The sequence below is a fragment of the Xenopus laevis genome, chromosome 3S (assembly GCF_017654675.1).
Source record: "Xenopus laevis strain J_2021 chromosome 3S, Xenopus_laevis_v10.1, whole genome shotgun sequence".
Lineage (NCBI taxonomy): Eukaryota > Metazoa > Chordata > Amphibia > Anura > Pipidae > Xenopus > Xenopus laevis.
Window position 1 is genome coordinate 93640272 of NC_054376.1, and position 13911 is coordinate 93654182.

The 13911-nt window shown below is 33.1% G+C and overlaps 1 pseudogene; it reads right to left on the reverse strand.

Moving 5' to 3' along the window:
* The window catches only part of LOC108712377, an 87647-nt pseudogene that overhangs the window by 20491 nt on the left and 53245 nt on the right, over positions 1-13911 (reverse strand).

A 13911-nucleotide genomic window follows, 5' to 3' on the forward strand; every position in this document is an offset into this window, starting at 1 on the left:
CTGTTTCATGGTCATTTCCTATTTCTTTGAGAACAAAGAGGCTAAATAAATGGAATAATAGATTATAGCATTTAAAAATAGAGACTAGGAGAATAGAGATTGAGTGAGGAGAAGAAGAATAATAGTACTGAGAGAGAGCCTCTGGTCTATGGTTCTTTGGTGGGCCCCTAGTCTAAGGTTTTTGGGTGGGCCCCTAGTGTACCAGTCCGACACTGAGAGCAGGTGTGATCCATAGGGTGCATGTGTATATGCATGGTAAGGTCCTTAAATTATAAACTAGACTTGAGCAGACACTGACGTTAATGATAAAAAGTTTGCAAAGTGCTGATTAAGGTTATTGCTATATAATAAAAGAATAACAATAACACAACCACTAGGTACTACAGTACCTGTTATCCAGAATGCCCAAGATCTCTCCATAATTTGGATCTCAATAGCTTAAATCAATTAATAAATTATTTAAACATGAATTAAACACAATAGGATTGTTTTGCATTTAATTAGGTTTCATTATATTGATTTATACTGTAATTTTAAGCAAAATTGTACCCCTTAGAAAGTTTTACACTTAGTACTTGTGCATACCTACAGCAGACCTCAAGCCACACTCCACTAAATTGTAGAGCTTACTGCTCAAGGAAGCCCTGTGCATAAGACCTGATTTAGGTGCTAGACACAGAGCTCTAGATGCAACTTGCACAGACTTTGAAATGCATGTGGATGCCCTCCATGTGCCATTAGAAGATGCTGGGTGGTTACTCAATACAGCAGTAAACCCACTATTGTCTATACCACAAGGCCAGTTGTACACATATTGAATTTTGGGGCTTTAGGTCTTTTTGCAGCTTCGGGACTTTGACTCCTTTCGTGACTTTGGGTCTTTTCGCGGCTTCGGAATTTCAACTTCGGCTTCTTTCATTGCTTCAGCTCTTTGGGACTTTGGCTCTTCGGGACTACGGCAGATGCGGCACAGCTTTGGCACTGTCAAGGGGGGCCCGGCTATTTTCACCGATGGGCCCGGTACACAGGTCCGGACTGAGAATTAAAATAGGCCCTGGCATTTCAGGTACACAGAGGCCCAACACAGCCCCCACCAGCCCACTAAATACTGACTTTCTATGGGACCTTATAGCAGCCCCTCTGGCATTTGCCAGAACCCACAGATTGCCAGTCTGGGCCTGCCAGTACAGCAGTACCCCCTGTGCCCCCCTGATGGCAGCCCTGCCTGTAATTGACCACGCCAAAGAAAAAGGATCTTGTAGATATACTTTTTAAATATAGGTATAGGATCTATTATCTGGAATGATTACTTTAATCTGATAAAAATCATATAAAGATTAAATAAATGCAACAAGATGTCATGTAGCTAAGTAACCATCAAGTATAAGCTACAGTTTTATTATTACAGGTATGGGACCTGTTATCCAGAATGTTTGGGACCTGGGGCTTTTCCTAAATTTGAATCTTCATGCCTTAAGCCTACTAAAAATCATGTAAACATTAAATAAACCCAACAGACTGGTACTGCTTTCAGTAATCGTAATCGTAATTTTTTTTTGGGTACCCTCCTTCCCCCCTACATTTGCTAACATATGGCACCTAAACTATACTGTGGGCTCATGTGTGGGGCATTATAACAACTTTATATAATTTTATTAAGGTTCCCTGGCCTTATTTAGTGTAATGTATTTGCTACAGCATATACGGCCATTGTACTTTAACTGCACGCCATATGCAAATTAGCCAACACTAGCGTAACTTCGAACTGCTGAGCGTAATTTCGCTGGCGTAATTTCGCCAGAATTCGGTACCCTGTGCGCAACTTCGGATCTTGGTGGATTGGGGTTGTCCAGGCGAATTTACGCCTGGCGAAGTGTTGCGATGTGCGCAAAGCCATCGGTGGTGAATTTTCACTGGTTAGTGAATTTGCCCCTTCGGGAGACAGCCTTTTGTTAATTCTAGGCTTTCTTGATAAAGGGTTTCCAGATAACGGATCCCATATACAGTACAGTACAGAGAAAAAGGAAATTGTTTTAAACAATTAGAATTATTTGCTTAAAATGGAGTCTGGAAATGGACTTCATGTAATCAGTCTTTTCTGGATCCTATATACTTAATACATAGATGAAATAACACTTCTAATGAAAAAATACCTTTTTAAAAATTGCTACATGAAATCAAAATTTGCAGTGCAATAACTAATAAACAAGAATACAATTTTAATTGTATGCTGGAGATACTATCATTCTTCTATTATTTATTATGTCTTCACATGCAGGCCTTCAAGATTTCCCTAAATTTGCATGACTTCTCCATTTGATTTTTGATCACTTCGTTCTACAATGAGAAACTATAAACATCAGCCGATGTACAGAGCACTTTACTACTTAGTTACACATATGTAATTGTCCTAACTAGCCACTGGGTCAATCTGGTCCAAACTTCAAAAAAAAAATTCACCTCCAGTATAACAAAATGCAGACAAACTTAGGGGATTTTTACCATAGTCCGAATTTATCTCAGTATTTCTTATATCTAACTTCGAGCAACTCCAAATTCTTGAATGGACCTTATTTATGAAAAAAGCCCAAAAAAATATGGCCGAGTGAACTTCAGAGCTTTCCCTGAAAATATACCAAACCCAAAATAATCGGATATTGCTACGAACATCAGTGCAGACACTGGAACCTTCCCCATTGACTTATACAGGACCTCGAGAGCTTTTAGAAGCCGGGTTTCAGATTCTGAGTTCCATGTGATCGGGCTTAAATAAATCCCGAAAATTTTTGATTTTTTTTTTAAAGGTCCAAAAAATCAGAATTTTTCAGATTTCGGGTATTCGGAGCTGAATAAATAACCCCCTTAAAGTTATAGTGGTGAAATATATGTTGGTTGATTTATTCATAAACAATCAGGATATTTGGAAGTGTTACATCTCACTAAATGACTATGTTTTCCTGATTAAAACACACCTAAATGTGACTGATTTAGACAAAGGGAAGAAATAGACAGATGGAAGATGAATCAAATACATCATTCGATCTGCATAAAAAGATAGAGAGAAGATACCGACCTTCAATACAAATGCAAAAACAGCTAGCACATCATATGGCAACAAACAATGTTTATTTTTAACCAATCCTATTAAATCCAAATGTTGAAACACTTTGTTCAATAAGGAATTAATCCAGACATTGTCCTCCCCCAATAAAAATCCATTCAGGTCTGTCTAACCGGTTTCTAAAATTATCTGTAACTTGCTCTCTGCGACCCAGGTCACAACCTTACTTAGGCTCAGGAAATAGTTATCAGGTCATACAATGGTCAGATAAAGAATGTGAATCCTTTTTAAAAGAACACGAGAGTTACAAAAAAAACCCATTTAGTAATATATTTGAGAATCGCTTTATTTATTAGAAACATTTTAATTTTCATATTAAAAATACATTCATATTGCATTGAGTGATAAGGCTAGCTTTTCTTTAAACTCGCAGTAATGGAAAATGAGACCCAGATTTTATTCAGGTTATTGTTTAAAAGGCAAAAATGACTATTACAACTATGTAATCAAAGTACAAACATGAAACGACCACAGCAATATTTTTCGGAGGGCTGCTCTTGTGAACTGGGTTTGCACTCTGCCAGCATTGCAGATCTGACCCAAGGAGAGCACTCCTTCAGATCAACACTGCCTCAGGCTGACTACTTTCTCCAAGAAGTCTAACATTTCAGGCATCAAGTTGAATTTCTTCTGGAGATGATTAACCCAAACCCATGACAGATTTTTTCCAAGATATCCAACTCCTCATGTTTATTTTATCCTGGCTCTTTTTTAGCTGTATTGGACATAACTAACCTACTCGTTTTACATGTAAAGGGGCTGGTAGAGAGCCATTTATTCCTTAGAATTAGAAAATATTTCTGTGTGCCGGCTGCTATTGTTGTGTGAGCTCACATTAGATAATAAGAAACAAAGCTATGATTGCTCTGATTTTAAAAAAATCAAACTTCCTCTGTTTCATCACATCTCAAGATAAAGATCTTACACATTTTTGGAAATGTATATGTTTATGTTTTATTCTCTGCATACATAGGAAGCACTGAACGGCTTTAATTAAAAGTAGACTGATCATAAAAATAAAACCTCCTGCTGCTTCACTCTTAACTAGATACTTATGCTTTCTTATCCTGTGTGATGCATAAATATGTGCACGGATGCTGGAAACTTTAAAGCAGTGATGATTTTGTACAATGCACCTGAATAAGACTTTTAAAGCATTACTCCCATAATACAATTGCAAATGAAACTTACATTATCGGATGCACCAAATGTTTATGCGAAATACTGTGATGTGACAAACATTATACAATAGCATTTTCAAAATGTGAGATTAAAGCTTATCACAGAAAAATTCACCCACTTTCTATTCATTCCTATGGGATTTTAGGAATTATATTTATCAACAGGTTCTTGTAAAATGTTTAACTTCTAAAAATCCCAAATAAATGTGAATTTTTTAGTGGTAAACTCTTTCTCACTTTGACAAATCTGTCCCTAAATTACTTAGAGGCCTATTTATTAAAGGTTGATTTATTGGTTTTAGAGCTTTTTGAAACCACAATTAAACTCTATTTCTCTGAAATTAAGAATGATAATTAAAGTTATACAAAGATCAGAAAGAAATGCTTACCGGTCTGCTAAAAAGGATAAATATCTCTACAACCTCTAAAAATGCAAGTGTTTCCAATAAAACCTCTAAATGCCTGAAAAATAAGATCAGTGCAGCTCTCACTGACTTCTATAGGACAGTGACTACTTTTATGTGTAGAAGTTTTGTATAAGAGTTATTTATTCTTAATAAATCTTAATTTTTTTGTAAATTAATTAAATATTAAATTAAATTAAATATCTATTTCACATTAAGGAGCAAAATTATCAAATGGTGAAAAGCATTTTTAGAAAACAAAATGCTGTCTTTTTTCTCATTTGATAAACATAGTCAAGAGTATCTAGAATTAGAAAGCAAAATTTACAAAATAAATTCTCTAACTATTTTTCCCAGATAAACTTTGATAAAATGTTTTACAATATCTTTCCAATTTAAAGATATACTGTAAGACATAACTCATTTATTGTAAGAAGTCGTGAAAAACCTACATTTTATTTCAAACTCCTTAAATCTCAATAGCAAATTAAAACCAAATGGAAACCATTTTTAATCTACATGGAAAATTTTAGATTAGTTGAATCTCAGGCATAGTTTATTCTCATGGCTTCCTTACAGCTGTCCCACAGACTTGCTAAATTAGTTCATATCAGTTTTCCTCTGAAGCTGTGCATGTATATTATAACTATCTGTAAAAATACTAATTTTTCTTTTTCCATTTTTGTCACGCATCCATCTTAAGCACATAAACTCACCAAATGAACCACAAATGAACTTAATTTAGAAGAAAGATACAATCACAGTTTATCAGTATTAATAAGCTGACTGTGTCCATTTATTGAGAGACTGGATATTTAAGTTATATCATTACAATATCATTAAGAATATTTCCTATGAAAACATGAGTGACACACATTACTATAAGAACATCTTTATTTACCTTGATATCAGCACCCTATTAATTGGAGTCTGTAAAATTTTTAGATTTTATTAATAGGTAACACTATGTACATTGCAAATAATTCATACTAACATTTACATTTTATTCTTGAAAAAATATTTTTTTTGGTTGTAATATTAGTGGGTAGGCAGCCATCTCTGGTCATCATGCCTGATCCTGTTCTTTTAGAAATGCCCAGCACCGTACAAAGGAACTGCTTTCAGATAATCTATTGTTTTTTCTGTCCAATGATATCTCTCAAGTCACAAAGCATAACTTTCTACTGTTTGTGTGCAATTCTAATGTCACACTTTTAGCAATTCAAACAATTTCTGAGTTTATTTTGATCTATACAATGTGGAAACCTTCTTCAGCCATTATGTAACGTTTTGGGAAGGGTAAGGTGGACCTTGGCCTAAAGTTCCAACTGCCTCTCACAGTATATAATGTACTTGAGCTAAAGTTCCCACTGCCTCTCTCTGTATATAATACATATAAACACATGTTTTAGTGCTGGAGCTTCCCATGGACACCAAAGTTATTTTCACCAATGGTTAAAACAGATTTCCCAACAAATCTCTCTATGTGCCATCACGCTAAAGTGAATGGGTGAAAGTATGTCCATTTATCCAGTTGGTAAAATACACGATAATACAAGCAGTGCAATTAGCCTAAATCATAGTGGGGACAGCAGCACAGAAAAATTGAGTTGCTATTAGTTCAGGCAGCGGAATCCTTCAGCAGAGGTGTCAGTCAGCCATTCTCTTGTTACCTTGCTCTGTTCTTTTGAAAGACTACTGGAGAGTGAATGGGAGAGGGGGTGACATCAAGCCAACTTGCAGAGCAGCACAGTGGCTGTATTTTATTAAAGCACAAGTCACATGCCTGTGGGCAGCTGGGAAAGTAGGAAAATGGCCAGTCTCATGTTAAACTTTAAAATGAAATATAAAAAATATGTGTGTTTAGCAGGTGCAATCAGTATCAAACCAAATTATTTTAAGCAACAAATATGTTAGAAGGCCATTTCTCGATGGCCCACCAAATCTTAAATATATCAACACACTAGCAAAAGCAGTTTTAACACTATATTTAGGCTTATAAACAGAAAAAGTCAGCTTAATGGGTATTAACTATGCATTCTGTGCATAAGCATGGAGTCTTTATAAACACAATACCATATGAACAAGATGAATAAGATCTTTATTTGTCAAAAGGTTTATTTTACAGCATATAAATAACCAGAAGCTTCAAGTGAGCACTGGATAAAGGTCTTCCAGGAGAGTAGCACATACATTGAGACAAGTAAAGGAATTCAATTGAAACACTACAAATATTTCACACTTAGGCAAACAGTAGAATACTGGATAATAAAAGATAACCATTTAGATGACTTTAGTAGGAAATAATTCATGTGTTGTTATAGTTTGATCATGTATTTACTGCTAATATCTGTGACTCTTCTCTATGTGGGGTTTCTATTTAGCCTTGCTATACTTAACCCCAGAGATTGAAACAGTAAAATAATGGACAAGCAAAATCTTACCACAGCTTTTCTAGCTCTAAACAGCTGGATTTAATCAATAAGGTCATTATTATTTTGGCCCTACAGTGCCGGCTTGCTTTCAGGTGAATTTAATATATGGCTGAACTGCAGCTGTCAATGGGGAGCTCTGATCTTTTTTGTTTTTGAAATCACTAACATTGCAATATTATGTAATTATGTCAGATAGCAGAATAGGTTGTACTTGTGTTTGCTTTCAAAACATACAAAAAATATACAAAAAATGTAAATACTAAAAAATCTGGTTTTACCACAGAACAGTTATTGTTACAAAAGAATTATAGAAGGTAAACACCTTTCTTAGAATGTTAAATAGTAATTTGGTCTTCCATCATGTAAGATAAATGGGTTTAAATAACAATAAAGAAGGTGGTTTGATCAAGACTCTTTGTTAATAGTACCTGAATAAAGATCCATACTGGCTAAGAAGACAGGATCCTACAGATGAAATTACATGATTTAAGAAAAGTATCTTTTAAGGTTCACATTCTAGTTTCAACAGCCAATTCTGTTTTAATTGCCCAGAATATGTTAAGGAATAGTCACCAATTATACAGATAGATGGATAAATAAATAGTTCTGCAGAGAGACCAAAATATCAGATTAAACTAAAAGTACTTTTTGCATCACTAGAAAAATCTCAATATGAATTATAGTTATTAAAAATGTAGGTAATATGTCAGGATGAATACGGTACATATTAAAAAATAAACACTACCATTGCACTAGATCAAAAAATTGCCTAATTATTTTAAAAGTGCTAACTATTTTATTACAAATATGCTTAAAAAAAGACTAGTGGCCCAACTTTTACCCAAAAACATATCTGATCTGTGTCATTGGCATCTGTACCGCTTTCTGTAGAGCAGCCCAGAGCAGTTTAAGTTATAGGCACTCACTCCCCCCAGCCAAATTTTAAGTTCCTTCAATTATTATTTTCATGAAATGGTGTGACCTGTGACACCAATCAATGTGCAATTTCTGAATATGCATACGACAAGTCTTAAATAGTGATGGGCGAATCTGAGGCGTTTCACTTCAAAAATTTATGAAACAGCAACAAATTAGCCGAATGCATCGAAGTTTATAGGTGACAAATTGTTTTTTTTATGCACATCAATTTTTTTTAGCGCTCTACCCATTCACGTAAAAAGCTGCCTAAATTGCTGGAACTATATAAATAAATGATCATGGGCTGCTATTACTTATAGTGAGTATCAAAATTTCTTGTGTGTAGTAATTCTAATAATAAATAATGTGATGTGTTGTTAAATGTATAATATGACTGAGATGCAATAGATGAAAATTTGTGTAATCTGCAATTTATGCACCTGCAGTTATCATTTTGATGATAAAAGTTTATTAGAACATAAATCCTTATATTTGTATTATAATCTCCAATAATACAGGGAACAGTTCAGTAAAAAGAGATAATTACTGAGTAATAATTTTTGAAGTAAGAAAATATTAAGATTAAAAGTGAAAAGCAACACTGATCTTAAACGTAATATTCCTAACTATGCAAATCCTATTTTGTTATTATAACTAGTGATGGGCGAATATATTTAGGTTCGCCAAAAATTTTCAGAAATGCATTGAAGTCTATTTTTATTTGACACACGACAAATTGTGCATACATTTCTGACATGCTACAATTTTTTTCAACTATTAGAGTCTATGGGTGTCATTTTCATGCAAAAGATGGCAAAAAATTTTGCTCATTACTAATTGTAACCTGTAATAATTTATGTGAATTAACTGTGGTCTCTTGAGTACTTCAATAATGGGAAACATAGACAATAACATAGACAATAACATAACTAATTTGAATAAGGTTATGTTTGAGCCAAAGGAGAATTCTATACATAGAAGAGAAGTCAACATTGTTAAGTTCAACAACATTCTAAAAATCAGGAATAAAAGGCACATAAATGGATTACTCCATAACTGTCAAGACTGGTTGGATAACACAAGATATGTGAATACATAATAAGAAAATTACACCTTGTAGTCCATTATAAAGAAAATAAAGGTGTAACTAAAAGCAAAACACATCAACTAAACCACACACCTTTACTTTTAAGGATTCTGATTGTAAGCCTTTACAATCATTACATTTTCTTTATTGTTAAAGCATATGTTGATGCAAGATTTCCTTTTGCTTTTATACATATTATATATGCATTAATCTTTAGTTTTTAAGCTAAATATTTTTTTTTAACACTGCATTGTTCATGTCTTATAGATTACAGGCAAAACAAATGCTAAAATATAGACAAAATAAGAATCCATAGGAGAAAATATGGAAAAAAGGCCTCACCTTGGAAATATTCTTCTTTTAATTGCTGTGTCTTCTTTGGTGGCTTCATGGGAAGTTGTTTATTTTAATTGTTTTTGAACAAAGCCAGGCGCACAGCTGGGTCTAGATGAAATTGTATGTGTTAAATTTAAAGATCATGATATACATTGGCTAATTTTTAAAGCTTATTTTTCTTTTTGCAGGGGTTTTTAATTAAGCAAGACAAGAAGTTAAGCAAAAGTTAAGAAAGATAAGTAAAGAAGAAGTTTTCTAATAACTATCCCTTGCATGAAAATAAAAACAAAGTGAACATAGCCTTTTGATTTACTATAATTTGCAATTCTCGAAAAACTTGTATCACCTTCTAAGCAAGAATGTGTTTAGTTTAAAAAATATAACATGTATTTTATTTAATAGTTTCCAAAGGAAACCACAGGTTTAACCTTTGGCCATTTAACTAACAATACATATCTGTAGCATGAATATGCAGCACAATATGCAACACATATATTTCAGCAGGTTCATTGCTGTATTATAGTAGGTGAGCATATTCTAAAAAGTGAGTATAGACTTACACATACCACCTTCATTACTCTGTGTACTATATTTTCATACAGAGAAATGAAACTTGTTCAGCATAATTCCAGTGAATATTGATTTTCAAATCAGAAGAAAATATTATTCATATTGTTTGTAAAGTTTTGTAATCATTTATTTATTACTCGACTTCAGTGTCAAATATGCAGTTTGTCTAGTAAGTGCCTGCACAATGGATATTTTGTGGGGAAAATGCATTTGAGCTTTTGTGTCTAATATTCTAACAATAGAATATGCAAAGGACAAGTAACAAATGTGTTTTCTATACATTTTAAAACTAATCTATTATTGTCCTTCACAGCTACAAACTGTTTGTTTTATTCAGCATAGTTTATGAAAATAGAAACAAATTAGCAGTGTAGAATACAGTTTGGTTCTTAATATGGAGGATACACAGGCGTTATATGCCATTCATGACTCTCATTCACAAAACTATACATTCATTTTTATTTTATTTTTTTTAAAAATTGGATTTATTTTTGACAACAAATAATTGGACAGAGACACACTTTAAGGGGCAGATTTATCAATGGTTGAGGTGAATTTTCGAATGACAAAAATTCAAATTTCAAGCTATTTTTTGTGCAGTTCGACTAGGGAATAGTCCAATTAGATTAGATTTTTAAAAAAATTCAAAAATTTGAATATGGAAATTTATCATGTACTGTCTCTTTAAAAATTCGACTTTGACCATTCGCCATCTAAAATCTGCCAAATTGCTGTTTTAGCCTATGGGGAACCTTCTAGAACCCATTTGGAGTAAATTGGTGGAATCTAAGTTTTTTTGTGGAATTCGATCAAATGCGCTATTCCTTCGATTTGTACGATTCTAATTCTGCTGAATACGGACCTATTCGATTGAAAACGAACCTATTTGACCAAAAAAAACTTTGACTTCTTTTTGAATTTCAAAGTTGTTTCAATTCGAAATTCGACCCTTGATAGATCTGCCCCCCAAATTAGCTCACAATTTGAATTTAAAATTTAGATTTTTTAATTCGACCCTTGATAAATCTGCCCTAACTGTAAAAAATAAAAATGTTACAGGTCTTTTAAGGTATGTATATATTCAAGATCATTTAGAGAAAGCATAATAATTTATTACTTTTGCAAGCTTATTCAGTCAATTGTACAGAATACATATCTTTGTGAAAATCAATCCATTTGCAAGCATTTGATTGTTTTTATCCAAATAGAAACCAGAATTATGAGGGAATGAGGTCACATGCCTAGTCTAATGATATAATAATAAGCAATATATATACTGAACTTAAATGTGATTTCTTGATCTTGCAGACCATCCAAACGATGTTTCAAAACCACAGGAATTATTAAATAAGAGCATTTTTCTCAAGCTCAAAAACTGAAGTAATGATCTGTTTAGGATTAATGGGTGTCATTGTGGGCTATATGGTGTGACAAATAAAAGCCAGAAATCTTTGAAACACATATGTTAAGAAAAAAACAATAACATGGTCCAGGTACTAGTTAAATGATAATATAGTACTACACTGTTGAAGATTACCTTCAACCATCAGATGACAGTTTATATTATACATAATTTAAAAGGAGTTTTTCTCTTGTTGGTAATGTATGTCTGCTTATTCAAACCTGCCTCACTACTATGGCACTGGTTTAACATTGGTCCTTGTATTTAAAGTATGCACATGGATCAATACTGCCAAATTCTTGATGATGCCAACATGTGCCCTGAACATGCACATTGCCCAGCAGAGCGAGATGACAGGGAATGGGGGCTGCAGATGAAACCAGCAATGATATGATAAAAATATTTGTCTTATTATTTCATGGGTACCTGTCAATGTGTGGCCAAACATATTAGAACCTAGGGAAGTATGTTATACTTTATATACAGTAGATCTTAGAATGAGAGCTTTTTTTTAAGTTTTTTATCCTAATACTATAAAGATTTGTTAACTATTATTCAGAAATCTGTTATCCAGAAAATTTCAAAATAAGGTAGGCCATCACCAATATAGTTCACTTTAAGATTTTTTTTAATGATTTCCTTTTTCTCTGTAGTAATAAAACAGTACCTTGTATTTGATGGTAACTAAGCTGCAGAAATCCTTAGTGGTGGGAAAACCACCCTATAATTTTTTTTTTTATAGAATTAAGGTATGGTGATCCAAATTAGGGGAAGATCTATTATCTAAAAAACACTGTGTCCCAAGCAATCCTGATTATAGATCCCATACCTATATTTGGATCTTTAGAACAAAATGTATAAAACCTTTAAAGTAAATGTGCAAAAGACAGCTCTGCTGAAAATGCCTATAAACTATATAATTCAATTTTGGGTGGGGAAATTGTTAAAGGGCAAATTCTTTAAAAGGAAATATCTCTAGTTTAGGTGGAAATAAAGAGCACAAGTGAGGTAATTTTTAATCTGGAGCAAATCTGTTCTACCTTCCATCTGTCTTGAAATATTAAATACATCTTGAAAGCCAAAAAGCGAACATAATCATGATTTTTATGGCCATTTTCCACATTACTCTTTCTCCTTTAGGATACACAGTTTGGGGCAACAAATTAAAGCACAGTGTTTCATAAATTGAGGTCCCATCTCTTTACATGGTATTAATATGTCAAAACTAAATATAAGTAAATGTAAATATATATATGCTAAATTTTATATAGGAAAAACCTGGCGATAAAGATCTTGTCATGTGACCATGACAAACACTCGTAAAATGTTTATTTCATAAAATAAATAATTACATACATTCTAATAGGATATAGTTTCAAATAAGCCAACCAACGACTATATCGTCCTGCATATTTCTTGGTATTAGTGTTAAAAAAAGAAAAACAGTAAAAATTACCAGAATGCAACAAAAATGAACGTGTGTGTCATGACCTTTAAAAGGGCTCCAAATCCTTTCATGTGGGGTCAAATAAGGATTAACTCTATGTGGTATTCATAGGATTTTCCTGTAATCCCGCACCCTTAACATTTGAAAACAAGAGGATGTAATGTAATAGAAAAGGCATGCTCTGTATTATTTAGCGGTAAAATAACAAAAAAAATCTAAAAGATTTGGAAAAGAGAGAAAACACTTCAGAAAGGTTCCCCAGGAACCTCAGATCACACACGCACATATATGCTTAAACTGCAATACACAGTTAAACTAAATGCCACCCCATCAGAAGAAAATCACCAAATTTCTATCTTCTGAAATATGGGATTATGTTTATAAATTATTCAAGAATTGAAATAGAAAGTTTAGGCTTCAACTGTTTCTTTTAGAGTACTTACCTAACAATTTGATATTCCTTGCTTGTTTGGATTTTATTTTTGAGCTCACTTCAGCATTATCTGTGCCGTTGATGATTTTTTAAAAGCTCTGAAGAAGACAATATTTATGCACAAACATTAAATGGCATTTTGTTTATTGGTAATATATTTAAAAAATAGGAAATCTTTGACATACCACTCCTGTGAAATTTTGTCTTCTTTTTCAGAGGAAATGTCAGTAGGAGACTTCATGCTAGACGTATGTGACAGCGTTTGTTTCTCCAATCTGACATCAGATGAAATAGTAGGCTGTATCAGTTAAAAAAGAAACCTACTATGGCTTTGTAGTCTAGAGCTTTTTCAGCTGACTGTTTATGAATTCCAAAATCTGAAGTTAAATCTAATTTAAATAGTGGTGGAGCTTTACTCAGGAAACTTTCTAAAAGCCTGTTAACATTTTGAAATGTTTACATTTCAATTACTTAAAGAACATTTCAAAAATTATCATCAGCAGACAAATCCTTTTCTGCAGAAAAAACAACCATATCTATATCTAGATTTGAAGAACACTTTCTTACAAAATACAAA